Genomic DNA, 16,076 nt, shown 5'->3' with positions numbered 1-16,076 from the left:
AAATAGGCTTCTATTTAGCGAATGACTATTTCTCATCATACTCGAAATGTGTGAGCAAATTAAAAGGTACGAAACCTTTTAACATGACCATTAAAGGGACACTAAAGACAACTACTACATCAATGTTGATTGCTGAAATAGCGGTCTAGAAACCTCACAGTGTTACTTCTGTGCCAAGGACGGGCTTATTTTGAAATAAAATCACGTTTTAGTGGCCCGCATCAGGTTAGCGCACTTCAAATTACCCACCTCAGGAAGCAGACCGATTCGCGTCACTGTAGCTGTGCACAACGTTGCCCGGCTTTACTGCACGGTCACTGACACAAGGAGACAGAAGGAAAGCAGCGGGAGCCACAGCAGCAACAACAGCCATTGATCAATTTACTGCCATTGGCTCCGAAATGGCATACGTGTTTTGGTTCAACTGCACCCTGCTAGATGGCACGACCTGTCCAGTTTAAACACGCGAAAATTGAAACGAACAAGCAGCATGTTATTGCGTCTCTTGATGCACGAAATATTCTTTATTTAGTTCAGCTAGATTAATTACTAGTGATTATTTGTAAGCAGTTCGTCTGATGTCATCCTGTTCTACTGCCCTACTGTGGGGCATGTCCTACTGTGGTGCATGTGTTCTCAAGCATTCACCTCAATTTCTCGGTAAGTAGGCACTGCTGTTGATGATATTGTTGTTTTAGACGCTGTCATACATTGAGCTTTCACTCTGACGTAAATTGTTATTTGACTTTAGTGTCCCTTTAACATAGATGCCTATGCCATAATGGGAGAAAGTAACAAGATATCCAAGTATGCAATTGGAGTCTCTGTCGTGGAGAGGCGTATGTCGGGGTACCCGTATGCGGAGGAGAGAGCAGAGGCTCTTGTAAAAAGCTTTGTCCAATGGATGCAGCAGTGCTTGCAAGGACAAGATGGTGTTCACACTGCAAAGTTTCACAATCAAGGCGCCATGATGCATTATCAGATTTCTGACAGTGGAAGGTTGCCATTCATTTCCTGCAACTTCCATGTGCCTGAAACAAAACATCTGAAAGGAAAACGCTTCAACTCAGACGACAAACTCCAGGGTGCTGTGAAAGACTGTCTCGTCACGGCCTCAGAAAATACAGGAACAAAGAGTCCTTTGGTTCGTTCATCACTGAGACCGTCGTCATGTATATAGCGTCCACTTCGAATAATGTCTTCCATTATACTGCCAGTGTCATTTCCTTTTTTTTTTTCATTTGACAGCTCTTGCATATAACTTGTCAAGCACTATTTTTATATAAAATTTTACCATATAGTTCCTTTAGTAATAAGTATAACTGGCATTACATGATTGATTGAATATTTGTACCAAAACCCATGTTGAGCATTTATGCTTGTGAGGTGTTTTGGAAACCAATCACTATTTTGGAAACCAATCTACATATTAATAAAAGAGGTGCTTTAGTGGGAACCACGCACACGGACTATCAAGAGATGGCGTCACGTGTTGCACAGTAGCGGTGCACGTGGGCCATTTCTCGGTCATATTTCTCGGCCACGAATTGAAAGTTTTGTCTTTGGCAACACTCCAGTCCCGTTTTCTATTCAAAAGTACTTCTGGATCACGACCATTCGAAAGTGAGTCACAGTTCTGTGTGTTGATGTAGTTCAGAGCTGCACATGCTAGGTGGCGATAGTTGCACCTGGCGGCTATTCATTTTTGAAGCTTTCTCCAACCGAAACATAATAAGGGGTGTAAAATTAATTATTTGTCATGTGCTACAGCAAACAATGTGTCATCAAGGACTACTAGGCCACCAGCAACTATTTGCAGAAAAAAAAAGCGAGGCCAAAAGTTTTGTGTCAGCACCTCTTTATTGAGACCAGAAAAAGAGGGAAGTTTACAATGTAAACATGATTCTAAAAGAAGCACTCATTCGATTCAGCATGGTGAAAAACGGTGCTTTCAAGCAATATTTCTCTGACTTATACAATCTGCGATGGCTGTTCGCTGCTGCAGCACAAAACGGCATGCCATAACACATGAAGACATCTTAATTTGCGACAACAGAGTGATATTGTTGGGGTGATTTCCATGTAAAAGCTCTCTGGGATTCGTTGTAGTCTCAGCACACTAGATCATAATGTTATTTTCTTCTAGGAACAGAACTAGCAGGATGTCATCCTGTTTCCAGAACTCCAAGAATTGTGGAGGCCCAGCATTAGTAGTCACTGTGGAAGTTAGTCTTGATAATGAATAAGCCGGATATGATAGAAAGCATGCAGAGAGTAGACAAGAGAGTTTCTCAATTATTAAGAACCCACAAATCTTCTTAGGAACATCAGCATAATTAAGAGATTATTAGAGAAGTTTCAACAACACCCTCAGCTTCTTTTCTTCTTTTTCTGTGAACACGAGTCAGGACACACTCATATGGTCATGGTTGATGAAACTGAACTTTATAGGTTATCAGCGAAACCTGAAACATATTGTAACGAACTAATACAACGCCGGAAGCTAAAACAACTATTTATTTGTGGCGAACTTGTGCCCGTCAACTAAATACACAAAGGTTGTCCTGACCTCGCAAGTGAAAAACCTCGTCAACGTCTTCTTTATGCATCTCGCCACGTGCCGTTCCTTCGAAAAACCGCCAGCTTTTTTCCCAGCGCGTGGTGTGGTGACACGTGCAGCCAGCGTTGCATGGCGCGTTCAGCTTGGCGCATTTGGCTTGTCAGTTGGTGTGGCAGAATTCATAAGAGCAGGAAGCGGCGCAAGACTTCGGTAGGTGCCTAACAACATGCGGCATTAGTCCCCCTCCCGAAACACATCATCCCGATGGGTACACTGACGGACAGTTTTGTAAAGGAGTATTGATATGATGCTTCAGCACATTTAGCAGTTGTCTTGTTTAGTGCCTTTCGTAGTAGGGTTTCATTCGTACTACATGTATGACTTCTGGGCGATTCCTGCGTCGGGTTGAGCACACTGGGCCTTCAGGAACTGCTTTGTAGTTTAGCGTGCCTAACTGGCGACATACTTTGTAAGGGCTGAAATAGCGCTACATCAGTTTTTCAGATAGTCCAGGTGCGCGTACAGGCGTCCACACCCACACTTTGTCTAAAGGATTGTACTGTATGTCTCTCTGCTTTAGATTATAGCGACTTGCATCAGAGCCTTATTTTAAAATGATACGATGTCTTGCCCATTGCCGTGCCTCTTCTGCCTTTTCTATGTAGATGCTGATGTCCGGGTCACTCTCATTCGAACCGTTGACAGGTAACATCGCGTCTAAGGTCGTTGTCACAAACTGACCATAAACAAGTTGAAATGGCATGAAGTGTGTCGTTTCTTGTACTGCGGTATTGTACGCAAATGTAGCATAAAGCAAAACACTGTCCCATGTCTGGTGCTCAACGTCCACATACATCGAGATCATGTCAGCGAGAGTTCTGTTGAGTCTTTCGGTTAATGCGTTTGTTTGCGGATGGTATGCTGTAGTCTTTCTATGGTCGGTGTGCATGAGCTTCATGACAGACTGCATCAAACGGGCAGTAAATGCTGTTCCTTTGTCGGTTATGACAACCTGCGGTGCCCCATGTCATAGTACAATCTGAGTGACGAAAAACTGGGCTACTTGATTCGCCGTTCCTTTTGCGAGAGGTGATGTCTCCGCATATCGAGTCATGTAGTCTGTTGCTACAACAATCTAGCGCTTCCCCGATGAAGAGAGAGGAAATGAACCAAGCAAATCCATTACCACTTGCTGAAATGGCCCTTTTGGTGGCTCTATCGATTGCAACAGACCCGTTGGGTTCGATGGTGGTATTTTGCGTCTTTGGCAATCCTGGCATGACTTGAGATAATGGTGCACTGAATCTCTTAATTTCGGCCAATAATACTTCCGGCAGATTCTAGCCAAAGTGCGAATACTACCCATACTGCCAGCCGGTGGGTTGTCATGACACGCTTCTAAGATTTCTGCTCGCAGTGATGGTGGTGCAAGAAGCAGAAACGTCTCACCGCTGTTTCTGAAGTTACGCTTGTATAGGACGTCGTTCCGAAGGACATAGGATGTCAATCCACGGACAAAAACTCGTGGTACCTTAATTTGATGACCCTACAAGTATTGGATAAGCATGACTTGAGATAATGGTGCCCTGAATCTCTTAATTTCGGCCAATAATACTTCCAGCAGATTCTGGCCAAAGTGCGACTACTACCCATATGGCCAGCCGGTGGGTCGTCATGACACGCTTCTAAGATTTCTGCTCGCAGCGATGGTGGTGCAAGTAGCAGAAACGTCTCACCGCTGTTTCTGTAGTTACGCTTGTATAGGACGTCGTTCCGAAGGACATAGGATGTCAATCCACGGACGAAAACTTGTGGTACCTTAATTTGATGACCCTCCAAGTATTGGATAAGCATGACTTGAGATAATAGTGCACTGAATCTCTTAATTTCGGCCAATAATACTTCCGGCAGATTCTGGCCAAAGTGCGACTACTACCCATATGGCCAGCCGGTGGGTCGTCATGACACGCTTCTAAGATTTCTGCTCGCAGTGATGGTGGTGCAAGAAGCAGAAACGTCTCACCGCTGTTTCTGAAGTTACGCTTGTATAGGACGTCGTTCCGAAGGACATAGGATGTCAATCCACGAACGAAAAGTCGTGGTACCTTAATTTGATGACCCTCCAAGTATTGGATAAGCAGGCGTAGTTCCGAGTCCATTCGCTGAAAACGAGCCATTTCCGACACATTCAAAACTCCAAGAAATGGGATGTCTTGTTCTTGGTCAGATGACGGAGACTCCACAGGTGCGCGAGACAGGCAATCCGCGTCATTGTGCTTGAGACCAGACTTGTAGACCACAATGATGTCATGTTCCTGCAGACGCAGGCTCCATCTAACAAGTCTTCCTGAAGGGTGCTTGATATTTGCCAGCCAACACAATGAATGATCACTGATTGCTTGAAACGGTCTCCTGTAGAGGTATGGGCGAAACTTGCTGATGGCCCATATAACTGCCAGACACTCTTTCTCAGTCGCTCAGTAATTGGACTCAGCATTCGATAGAGCGCGGCTCGCATAAGCGATGACCTTTTCTTCTCCATTCTGCCACTAAACAAGGATGGCCCCGAGACCAACGTTACTCGCGTCGGTATGTATATCTGTATCGGCCTCATCATCAAAATGGGCAAGTATTGGAGGAGACTGTAAACGGCGTCGCAACTCTGAGAAAGCTGCTTCTTGTTCTTCCCGCCAAGAGAATGGTACACTTTCTTTCGTTAGCAGTGTCAAAGGCTCAGCAACCTTAGCAAAGTTTTAAACAAAGCGTTTGTAGTAGGCACATAGTCCCAGGAATCATCTGACGGCCTTTTTGTCTTGAGGTTTCAGAAAATTTTCAATGCTGCAATCTTTTCTGGGTCCGGGCGCATGCCTTCTGCACTTACTATGTGCCCGAGGAACCGAAGCTGACAAAATCCAAAGTGACACTTTTCCGGTTTGATGATCAGTGCTGCCACGCGAATGGCATCCAGTACCGTTCTCGGACGGTGGATGTGCTGCTCGAAGGTAGAGGAAAAAACCACTACATTGTCGAGGTCGACGAGACACGACTGCCACTTGAGTTTGGAGAGCACAGTGTCCATCGTCCTCTGGAAGGTAGCGGGAGCAGAGCACAAACCGCAAGGGAGCACTTTGAACTCATATAGTCCGTCTGGGGTCACAAATGCAGTCTTCTCCCGATCTCGTTCGTCCACCTCGATCTGCCAATATCCACTTTTTAAGTCCAATGATGAAAAGAAGTGAGCATTGCGTAACTTATCCAAGGCATCATCGATCAGCAGAAGTGGGTAAACATCACGCTTTGTGACTTTGTTCAGCTTTCTGTAGTCAACGCAAAATCGCAGAGTGTTGTCCTTCCTTTCGACTAGCACTACCGGTGATGCCCACGGACTATTGGATGGCTGGATTATGTCATCGTTGAGCATTTCCTGCACTTGGTTCTTGATGGCTTCCCTTTCTTTTGGCGCTACTCGGTATGCGCGCTGATGCACAGGTCTTACGTGTTCTTTGCCCACGATGCGATGCTTTGCAATGGGAGTACGTCCGACTTTCGACGAGGTGGAGAAGCACTTTGTCAGCAATCTTTTGTTTCTGAGATGACGAGAGCTCTCTGTCCATGTCTAATGATTGGAGTACAATATCTACTGTCTCTGAAGCTTTATAAAGAGTGCAAACATCTGAGACTTGCATGTACTCATGCAGCGATGCTACGGATGTTCCCTTCGCGACATGCTGCAGCTCATTTCCAAAGTTAGTTAATAGAACATACGCAAATCTATCACGAAGGCTCACCAGGCCTCTTGCAACGCATAGTCCTTTTTCTAGTAGCAGTCCGATTTTTCCTTCCGCTAATCCGTCACAGTCACAGAGAACTGCACTCCTCACAAGAACGGTCACACTGGAACGTGGCGGCACGGTTACACCTTCGTCCACAATGAGGAGAGGTAGAATGATTGGTTTCTCCGCATGACAGATGGCGACCGCATTCTCTGTAGAAAACGAAACCTGGAACTCTTGCAAGTCGATGACTGCATTGTTTGTTTGCAAGAAGTCCATGCCTATAATCAGTTCACGGGAGCATTCAGGAAGCACAATAAAGCTGCCAACATACACGAATCCTCTTATTCCTATCCTTGCGGTGCATAACCCTGCAGGACTAACTAAGTGCCCTCCAGCGGTACGTATCTGAGGTCCGGTCCATTCAGTCATCACCTTCTTCAGCTTTTTTGCGAGAGCATTACTGACAACGCAATAGGCTGCACCAGTGTCTATTAGCGCAATGGCCTTGGCGTCATCGATCGTGACTAATATCTCGGAGGTAACGTCGCTACTACTGCACTTGTCCGTCGTTGAGTAACTGCCGCCGTCCTGTCGGGCTAACAATGAAGGCTCTTCAGTTGTCAGTATATCAGCGGCCTCACCTCCAGAGGTCGCTGGTTCTAGTTCTTCCGCCGCGGACTAGGTGAACGTGGTCTTCAGAGATTTGATGACGGACAAGGACTCGGCGACCGATAGCGCATCGGTGCTGTCGAACATGACTCCCGTTGTTGCATGTTTTGAGATGAATAGTGTGAAGACAAGTACTTTTCGATTTCGTAGGGCCGTTCACCATTCCGCGGGCATGGTGCATTGACTGGATTATGCACCAGGCCTGCAAAAAGCTCCTCCTTCACTCCACGCATCAGGTGCTGCAACTTCTTTTCCTCAGCCATGTTCGGGTCGACCCGGCGGAACAGTCGAGACATGTCTTCAATGTACATGGCGACACTCTCGTTGTTCCGTTGGTTTCACGTCTTAAGAGCAGAATCTGCCTTTTCTTTGTGATCTGTGTTTGGGTACGTAGCAAAAAACTTTCTTCGAAAGTCATCCGAGGACAATAAGGATGCTTCGTGGTTTTCGACCCACATATGCGCAGAATCTTGCAGCGTCACGTAGATGTAGCGAAGTTTACTGTCTTCGTCCCAACCGTTCACTCTGGCGACACGTTCGAACCCGTCGAGCTAGTCTTCGAAATCCTCGAAAATATCACCATGGAAGACCTCTGGTATTCACAGCGAGCCAATGACGATATGAGATAGAAATGAAGTCGCTTGGGCAGCCACTGCAGGGGCTCCGGAACTTACGGCCTCCACTGGTCTCGAAGAATCAAAGAGGGCACCAAACTCTGGCTGCTCACCTCGTAGGCGGCGACTCGTGCATTGGTGTACAGGAGTAAACGGCGCTTGCTCCAACCTTCGGGGTTCTGGGCTAATGATGATATATGGTGTTTTTGGCGCAAGGGCCATTTGATGGCCAAAGAGCGCCAGTTCATGGAACAAGGAATGTGGATAATGATTGTGATTAGCGGCTGTATAAGGGCCATAAAATTCCTCGCAGTAACGCGGGTAAAAACATACAAGTAATAAAATCATGACCATGCCGTGAAAGGTGTGTGTGGTGTGAATAGGTGACAAAAGTTGGTGATAATGTAAGACGATGGTGGACATGTATGGCATTAGCACAAGTACCTCACTCGTTCATACCCTTGCGTCCAAGGGCCGTGAGAGGTTTCCTGTGTAGCCACCACAGCAAAAACCTCCCTGGAGAGGTCGTGCTACGGGATGCCCGGGTATATAATATGAAAATTATTAATATCTTTTAAAAACGCTAACAATGATTTATGACCAAAAAGCGGTTCCCTACCAACGAACATTGCAGGGTGTAAAGGTATATGTTGTCGGTAGGGTAATGGAAAATGCTGTTTTCTTAGAGTTTCTAAGTGCTTGCACTGAATTAACATGTGAAGGACTGTTTATGCTTCACCACGTCTGTCACACAATGGTGGATCGCCACCAGACAAAAGATATGTGTGTGTCGTGTATGTGTGTCCTATCCCGAGTCTCGTTAGTATTACCTCTGTATCACGCGATTTTGATACTGGCAGCCAATGACCAAGGTATGGCTTAATAATGTGTAGTTTGTTTTGTGTGTGTGTATCCCACTTGCTCTGCCAGTAGTCCCTGAGGTTTCGTTTGAGAGACGGCTTAAGATCAAGGGCCGGGATCAATATGGGTGTAGGGGCAGTGCTTTTGTGGACGGATGCAGCGAGCTGATCCGCCCTCACGTTGCCTTGGATCTCACGGTGCCCTGGCACCCAGCACACTACAACATGTTGTTTGAGTGTGTAGAGTGTGCACAAAATGGAGTAAAGTGAGACAAAGACCGGTTTTTTTTTTTTGTTTTTTAAGACTGTGCAGAGTCGTTACCACACTGAGGGAGTCTGTATAAATTACTGCTTTTTGTATTTGTAATTGTTTGATGTGTTTAGCTGCCGCAAGTATCGCGTAAGCTTCCGCTGTGAAGATACTTGTGCCTGGATGTAGAGGGCCAGCATCCGAAAAGGATGGGCCGACAGCAGCGTAGGACACAGAGGAGTTAGACTTAGAGGCATCTGTAAAGAACTCAGGACGTGTGTATTTGTGTTGAAGTTCCAGGAAGTAGGTTCGGATATGGGCAATAGGTGCATGTTTTGTAACTTCTAGGAAAGACACATCGCAGTCTATAGTCTGCCACTGCCACTGTGGCGGGCATGCTATAGGAGTCATTAAACCGTATTCAAGTGACCCACCAGTTTCTTCAGCTAGACCCTTCAGGCGAACTGAGAAGGGCTGCCTCATCGAAGGCCTGTTTTGAAATAGAATGTAGCTCGACAGATCATTAATAGTAGAGTATGAGGGGTGCTTCTTGTCTGCTTTCACCTTAAGAAAATATACAAAGGACATGTAAGTTCTCTGTAGATGAAGCGACCATTCATTTGATTCAACGTAAAGGCTTTCTACAGGGCTGGTGCGAAAAGCACCCGTAGAAAGGCGGATGCCAAAATGGTGCACGGGGTCCAGCATCTTCAAGGCACTTTGAGTTGCAGACTGATAAACAACAGCCCCATAGTCTAAGCGGGTGCGAATGAGGCTTCGATACAGATTCATGAGGCATTGCCTATCACTACCCCAAGTAGTACGTGACAACACTTTTATAACATTCATGGCTTTTAAACATTTTGTTTTTAAATACTTGATGTGCGGTACGAAGGTCAACTTGTTGTCCAAGATTAAGCCTAAGAATTTATGCTCGGCTTTGACAGACGGACGTTGCCCATTCAGTCGAATGTCAGGTTCGGAGTGCATGCCTCTCTTTCGAGAGAACAAGACACACGTGCTTTTTTGTGGGTTATGTCGAAATCCGTTTTCATGACACACGTGCTTTTTTGTGGGTTAAGTCGAAATCCGTTTTCATCTGCCCATTTGGAGACCTTGTTAAAACCCAGCTGAACCTGCCGCTCACACATTGCCAAGTTGCATGACTTGAAGCCAAGCTGAACGTCGTCGACATATCTACGATAGAACATATTGCGGGGGATGGACAAGTGCAAGGAATTCATTTTGATAATAAAAAGTGTGCAACTAAGTACACCACCTTGTGGCACGCCTGTTTCCTGAACAAATGTTCGGGAGAGAACACTGCCCACACGGACACGGAATGTCCGGTTTGACAGGCAACTTTCGATTATGTGAAACATTCTTCCGCGCACACCAATGTGGGACAGGTCTCTTAATTCCAAAACGCCATGTTCTATCATAAGCCTTTTCGATATCGAGGAACACAGAGAGAAAATATTGTTTATGGACGAAGGCGTCTCTGATCTGTGCCTTGATACGAACAAGGTGGTCTGTGGTGGATCTACTTTCTCGAAACCCGCACTGAAATGGGTCGAGCATATTGTTTGTTTCAAGGATATGTACAAGTCGGCAGTTTATCATTTTTTAGAAGACTTTGCACAAGCAGCTTGTAAGTGCAATAGGCCTATAACTTGAAGCTAAAGAAGGGTCCTTGCCCTCTTTCAAAATGGGAATAATAATAGCCTCTTTCCAGGAGGTAGGGATAGTGCCAGAAAACCAGATAGCATTGTACAAACAAAGTAAGGTTTTTCGTGTTTCTGCTGGTAGGTTTTTTTTAACATTTCATACACCACACGGTCAGAACCTGGGGCAGAAGTACTGCAGGAGTTTAGAGATGTTCGGAGCTCAGCTAGACTGAAAGCTTGGTTATATGCCTCGTATCTAGTGGATTTGTGTTCGAGTTTCTGCTTTTCTATTCTTGTTCTGTATTTTTAGAAAGTGTCAGTATAGTGGGATGAGCTGGATACCCGTTCAAAGTGTGCACCGAGGAAGTTTGCCTGATCTTCCAAGGTATCACCCTGAGTGTTTACGAGTGGGAGTGAGTGTACTTTTCTTCCTGCTACCCTATGAACTATGTTCCAGACTTTGGCCTCTTGTGTATGTGAATTTATCCCTGATAAAAACTTGTGCCAACTTTCTCTACTGGCCCGCCGACGCGTTTTCCTGCCTCGAGATTTTATTTTCTTAAAGCTCTCAAGGTTTTCCGCTGTCGGCGAGTTCTGCAGCAACCTCCATGCCCTGTTCTGTTCCTTTCGCGCATTCTGACACTCAGTGTTCCACCACGGGTCGTGTCGTTTGCCGGGCAGTCCAGATGTTTGTGGAATGCACTTGGCTGCTGCGTCAGTAAGAAAGGCAGTGAAGTACTGCACAGCTTCATCTATGCCTAATCCGCATATGTCAGTCCAATTTAAGTGAGTAAGCTTTTGAAACTGTTCCCAGTCGGCTTTGTTTACCAGCCATTTGGGAACATGTGGAGGACATTCATATATTATTGGTGTACTCAAAACTAAAGGAAAATGGTCACTTCCGTATGGATTATTTATGACTTTCCACTGAAGTAATGGTACAAGTGAAGGAGATGCGATACTGAGGTCTATGGAAGAGTAAGTTTTGTTGGCAAGGTTGTAGTATGTTGCCTCTTTCCTATTCAACAGACAAGCACCTGATGAAATGAGGAATGGTTCAATGAGACGACCTCGTGCATCACAGCGAGAGTCACCCCACAGACCATTATGTGCGTTCAGGTCCCCAAGGACCAGATAAGATTCAGGTAGTTCGTCTATTAAAGACTGGAATTGAAGTTTTTCAAGACGGTGGTGTGGAAGTATGTACAAAGAGCAGACAGTGACAAGTTTGTTTAGAATAACTGCTCGGACAGCCACCGCCTCGAGGGAAGTTTTAAGGGATAATTGTGTGCATGCTATACCTTGACTAACTATAACCGCTACACCACCGGATGGTGGCATGGCATCATCTCTATCCTTTCGGAGATTACGTAGTTACGTAAAAAGTTTGTGTTTGTTCGTTTTAAGTGTGGCTCTTGTACACACAGCACTCTTGGATTGTGTTCATGGAGGAGTTCTTGTAAGTCATCGAGGTTCCGAAGAAGGCCTCGGATGTTCCACTGTAATATTTCTGTCTGCATATTTAAACAAGAGAGATGCTGCTGTGTGTACAAAGAGTATCCTGTGTTGGAGTGAGCTCGTTAATTCAGGTGGCAGGACGGTCGTCTGGCCCCGTTATCGATTTTTTTGCTTTTCTTGGCACGCTCCAAGGAGGCGCGCCGCTTTTTCGGTACCAAGGGTACCGTTGTATCCATTGCCTCCTCAGAGGCACTGGATGCCCGCACATGCGAGCTGGTGGTTTGGATTTTAGGCCTCGCCTGGTGAGGCGAGGCCTTGAGACCAGAGGACCCTGGAGTCTCCGGCCTCAATTTGCTTGGAGGCGGAGTAGACTGAACTACTGCCGCCTTGGGGGCAGGCGCCACAGCCGATGGCTCGCTTTGCGCTGGCCGAAGGGGTGGCGAAGGCTGGTGCGGCGTTGCCCCCTGACGCGCCGCATCAGCATATGTTGTGCCGTAAAATGGCGACACTCTTCGTCTTGCTTCTTTGAATGTGATATTTTCTTTGACTTTAAGAGTGATAATTTCTTTTTCTTTCTTCCAGTTAGGACACGAACGTGAAAATGCGGCGTGTTCCTTGTCACAATTCACGCAGTAAGGCGTAGTAACACAGTTACCAGATGGGTGGCCGTGGCTACCACATCTTGCACAAGTTTCCTGACCCCGGCAGTTCTGCGAGCCATGACCAAATCGTTGACATTTATAACACCGTCTTGGATTGAGAATGTAGGGACGGACAGAGAGTTCGATGTAGCCTGTGTCTATAGATGAAGGCAGTGTGCTAGATGCGAAAGTGAGTATTAAATGTTTGGTAGGTATTTCTTTGTTGTCGCGTCTGATGACGATTCGTTTCACATCGGTGACATTTTGCTCTTTCCACCCTTCAAGCAGTTCCTGTTCAGACATTTCAAGAAGGTCTGCTTCTGAAACAACTCCGCGTGTGGTATTCATTGATCTATGAGGTGAAACAGATACTGGGATATCACCAAATGCTACGAGACTGCCAAGTTTTTCATAGTGATGTTTTTCAGGCAGCTCAAGGAGGTCTCCACTAGCCATCTTTGTGACCTTGTATCCTGGGCCAAAGACCTCAGTCAGAGATTTCGCAACAAGAAATGGAGATATGGCTCTGGCTTGTTTTGTTGGATTTTCGCTGTGCACAACATGGAATTTTGGAAAGCATTGTCTAGGTTGGCTGAAAATTGATATTTCATCGGTGCATCCCCTCTTAAGCGGAAGACGATCTAGGAGACGGGGAAATGCAGGTGTTCTCATAGTAGTGTACTTTTTTTTTTTCGGCAGCAATGGCGACCACCCACCATGGAGTCCAACCAGGGGACGCTGAAGCACTTAATAGCATAAGGCTGCAGACGCCAGCCGTACATTGCCACTATAACCAAATATAACTACTCAAGGTTGAGTAATTACACAAGGTTAACCCTTGCCACCAGGAAAATTGGAAGTAAACAGAGGAGAGAAGTAGACAGGACAGACTAAAAAAGAGAGAGATAAAGACGAAGTTGTAGGGGAGAGAGATAGGAAAAGGTGACTGCCGATTTCCCCTGGGTGGGTCAGCCCAGGGGTGCCGTCTACGTGAAGCCGGGGCCAAAGGGGTGTGTTGCCTCTGCCGGGGGGCCTTAAAGGTCCAATCACGCAGCGTCGGCTCAACCCCCAGGATCCCCTTTTCCCCGGACACGGCAAGGCCACGCACGGCTAGGCGTGGGAGGGAGTCAAAACTCCCCCGTTAGCTTGGGTCTGTGGTGTCGCTACACACCAAACGCGGGGTTCTGGGCTATGTTCCCTAATCTGAAATGGGCTTGGAATCATACCCTGTGCCTCCACCAGTTTGTAACGAACAAATACAATGCCGGAAGCTACAACAACAATTTATTTATGGTGAACTTGTGCCCGTAAACTAAATACACAAAGGTTTCCTGAGCTCGCTAGTGAAAAACCTCGTCAACGTCTTCTTTATGCATCTCGCCGCATGCCGCTCCTTCGAAAAACCTCTAGCCTTCTTTTTCCGGCGCGTGGTGTGGTGACACGTGCAGCCAGTGTTGCATGGCGCATTTAGCTTGGCACGTTTGGCTTGTCAGTTGCTGTGGCAGAATTCATTAGAGCAGGAAGCGGCGCAAGACTTCGGTAGGTGCCTAACAACATGCAGCGATATGTTGTTTTTAGACCCAAGCATTTTGTGGTTTTTTAACAGAATCACTAAATGGAGAACCCTCACGACTTTTAACATCAAATTTTACTTACCCTCAAAGAAATTTTGAATCGGGCCAAAGAAGATTACACATGGTTGTCCTAAATCAGGGGTCTCAGCTAGCAAGTGGCAGTAACGACGTTTAGACCCACAAGGGGCGAAATATGAATAAAGTCGAAGTGGGGAGTTGGGGGGGAATCGAGGCTAGTTGAAATTTGAACAAAATGTCAACTAACGTTGCCATTTGAGAGCAAGTATTTTCCATGTGTAATAAATAAGTAAATTTTGAGGGGGATATGACAGGTTTCAAGAAACATATCAAGACTGACCTCCAGAATGACTGCAACCTAAGCATCAATTCTGAAATATAGTTTTTGTTACCCAGTTATGCTTTACAGCCTGGTGACCACATGAGGTACCTTAAGGAAAGAATGATTGAGTCCAATATGTACGTCTCTGTGGCTCATGAAGAAACTTACTAAGAAAAAAGTGTGAGACAAAGACCATCACGTGCGTGGCGGGTAATTAACAAAGTGTTCATGGGTCACGTGTTTGAGATCCCTGTCTTAAGTAAAAACAGACTTTGAATATACTTCACATGTGACATTTTTTCTTTCCTGAATCAGGATACTTTGAAATGTAAGTTGATTTAAACATCTACTTCATAAATTCTACTCATCATGAATCTAATGTGCCCAAATAAATAAAAAATGGATGACCAATCTTGGCTAATAAGTCATATCAAGTTTTAAAGCAACCCTGCAGGGTATGCCACAGTCAGGTAACCTGCACGATTCATGCAAATCTAGCGAGACATACATTATAACTGGCCTAGTATTGAACAGATGGGCTCTTCACTAATAGGTGACCTTATTAAAAATAAACCACCAGTTGAGAACAGCGGAGAAAAATCTTCAAGAGCTAGCTGGTTATTTTAATGGTGTTAAATAATTGTGCAGGCCATGAAAAGGACAACCCAGAGGGCAGAACACGAAAAAATTGAAATATATCATGCTGTTTTATTTTCCGCCAAGTGTTAAATATGCATTTAAACTACTGTTTTGCCACTACTACAAAAGTGTCCATTCCTGTAATTAAAGCCACTTGCATAAAGCTTACTATTTGTAATTGGACACCACATAATTCAGCTAGCGACGCACCACTTATGGTAGTGGCAAATACACCACGAATTTACGAGCAAGCAGCGTTGCAAGATTAGATTGTAACACCCTCCCTAGCATTATCAAGCTTTGTAATGCATGAGTAAATGTTGATCGAGTGTTCAGTTGCATCAATTTCATGTATAAGTTCCCAGACATGCTCAGCAGCCCACACAATCCACTTCAGATATTCTACTGTAGCTGCATACCCAATACAGCCCAACTGAACTTAATTTTAAACCAAAGTGCCTAGACATTCACAGCAGGCTGTCTGGGTTGCTGATAAAACCTCCTCACCCCGTTTTCTTTTCTTTTTATTTATTTTATAAGTTTTTATATAGAAAAAAGTTATGATGTGGTGCTGCACCGAGCCACCAGAGAAACGTTTTTCTTACAGCAGGCACACACATTTTTCAGTGGCGAAACCCCCTACTTCCAGGTAGAACAGTAACCAATTTCTAAAAAAAAATCCCCCCCCTTTTTTTTCAGTACTGTAATTATCGTAATGCTCTTGCAAGGAGCTTCAATCTCATTGGGACAAGTGTGTTATATTCATTATATTTAGAATCAAACTACCTTAAACATCCAGGAAAAAGAGTAAGGAATCTTCCCAGAAAGGTTTCCACTGTACTAAATTCTGTGAAGCTACCAGATAGCAATGCTAATCCACATGTTTCTGCCAAGAGCTCAAATCTAATATTTCTCGTGTGCATGCTTAGAACAATATCATTCAACCTCATACTGCTATCGCTAGTGATTAACACTACAGTGCTATCATGTTCTCATTTAGTTTCTCTTCCCTATTTAGATGAGCACAA

General features: G+C 45.3%; 1 protein-coding gene across 3 annotated transcripts in view; it reads right to left on the bottom strand.

Moving 5' to 3' along the window:
- Nucleotides 1-16,076, bottom strand: part of LOC119177048 (transmembrane protein 170A) — a 107,780-nt gene that overhangs the window by 80,694 nt on the left and 11,010 nt on the right. The gene's annotated exons all lie outside the window — the stretch shown is intronic.

This window comes from Rhipicephalus microplus, chromosome X (assembly GCF_043290135.1).
Source record: "Rhipicephalus microplus isolate Deutch F79 chromosome X, USDA_Rmic, whole genome shotgun sequence".
Classification (NCBI taxonomy): domain Eukaryota; kingdom Metazoa; phylum Arthropoda; class Arachnida; order Ixodida; family Ixodidae; genus Rhipicephalus; species Rhipicephalus microplus.
This window is presented reverse-complemented; position numbering and strand designations above follow the sequence as displayed.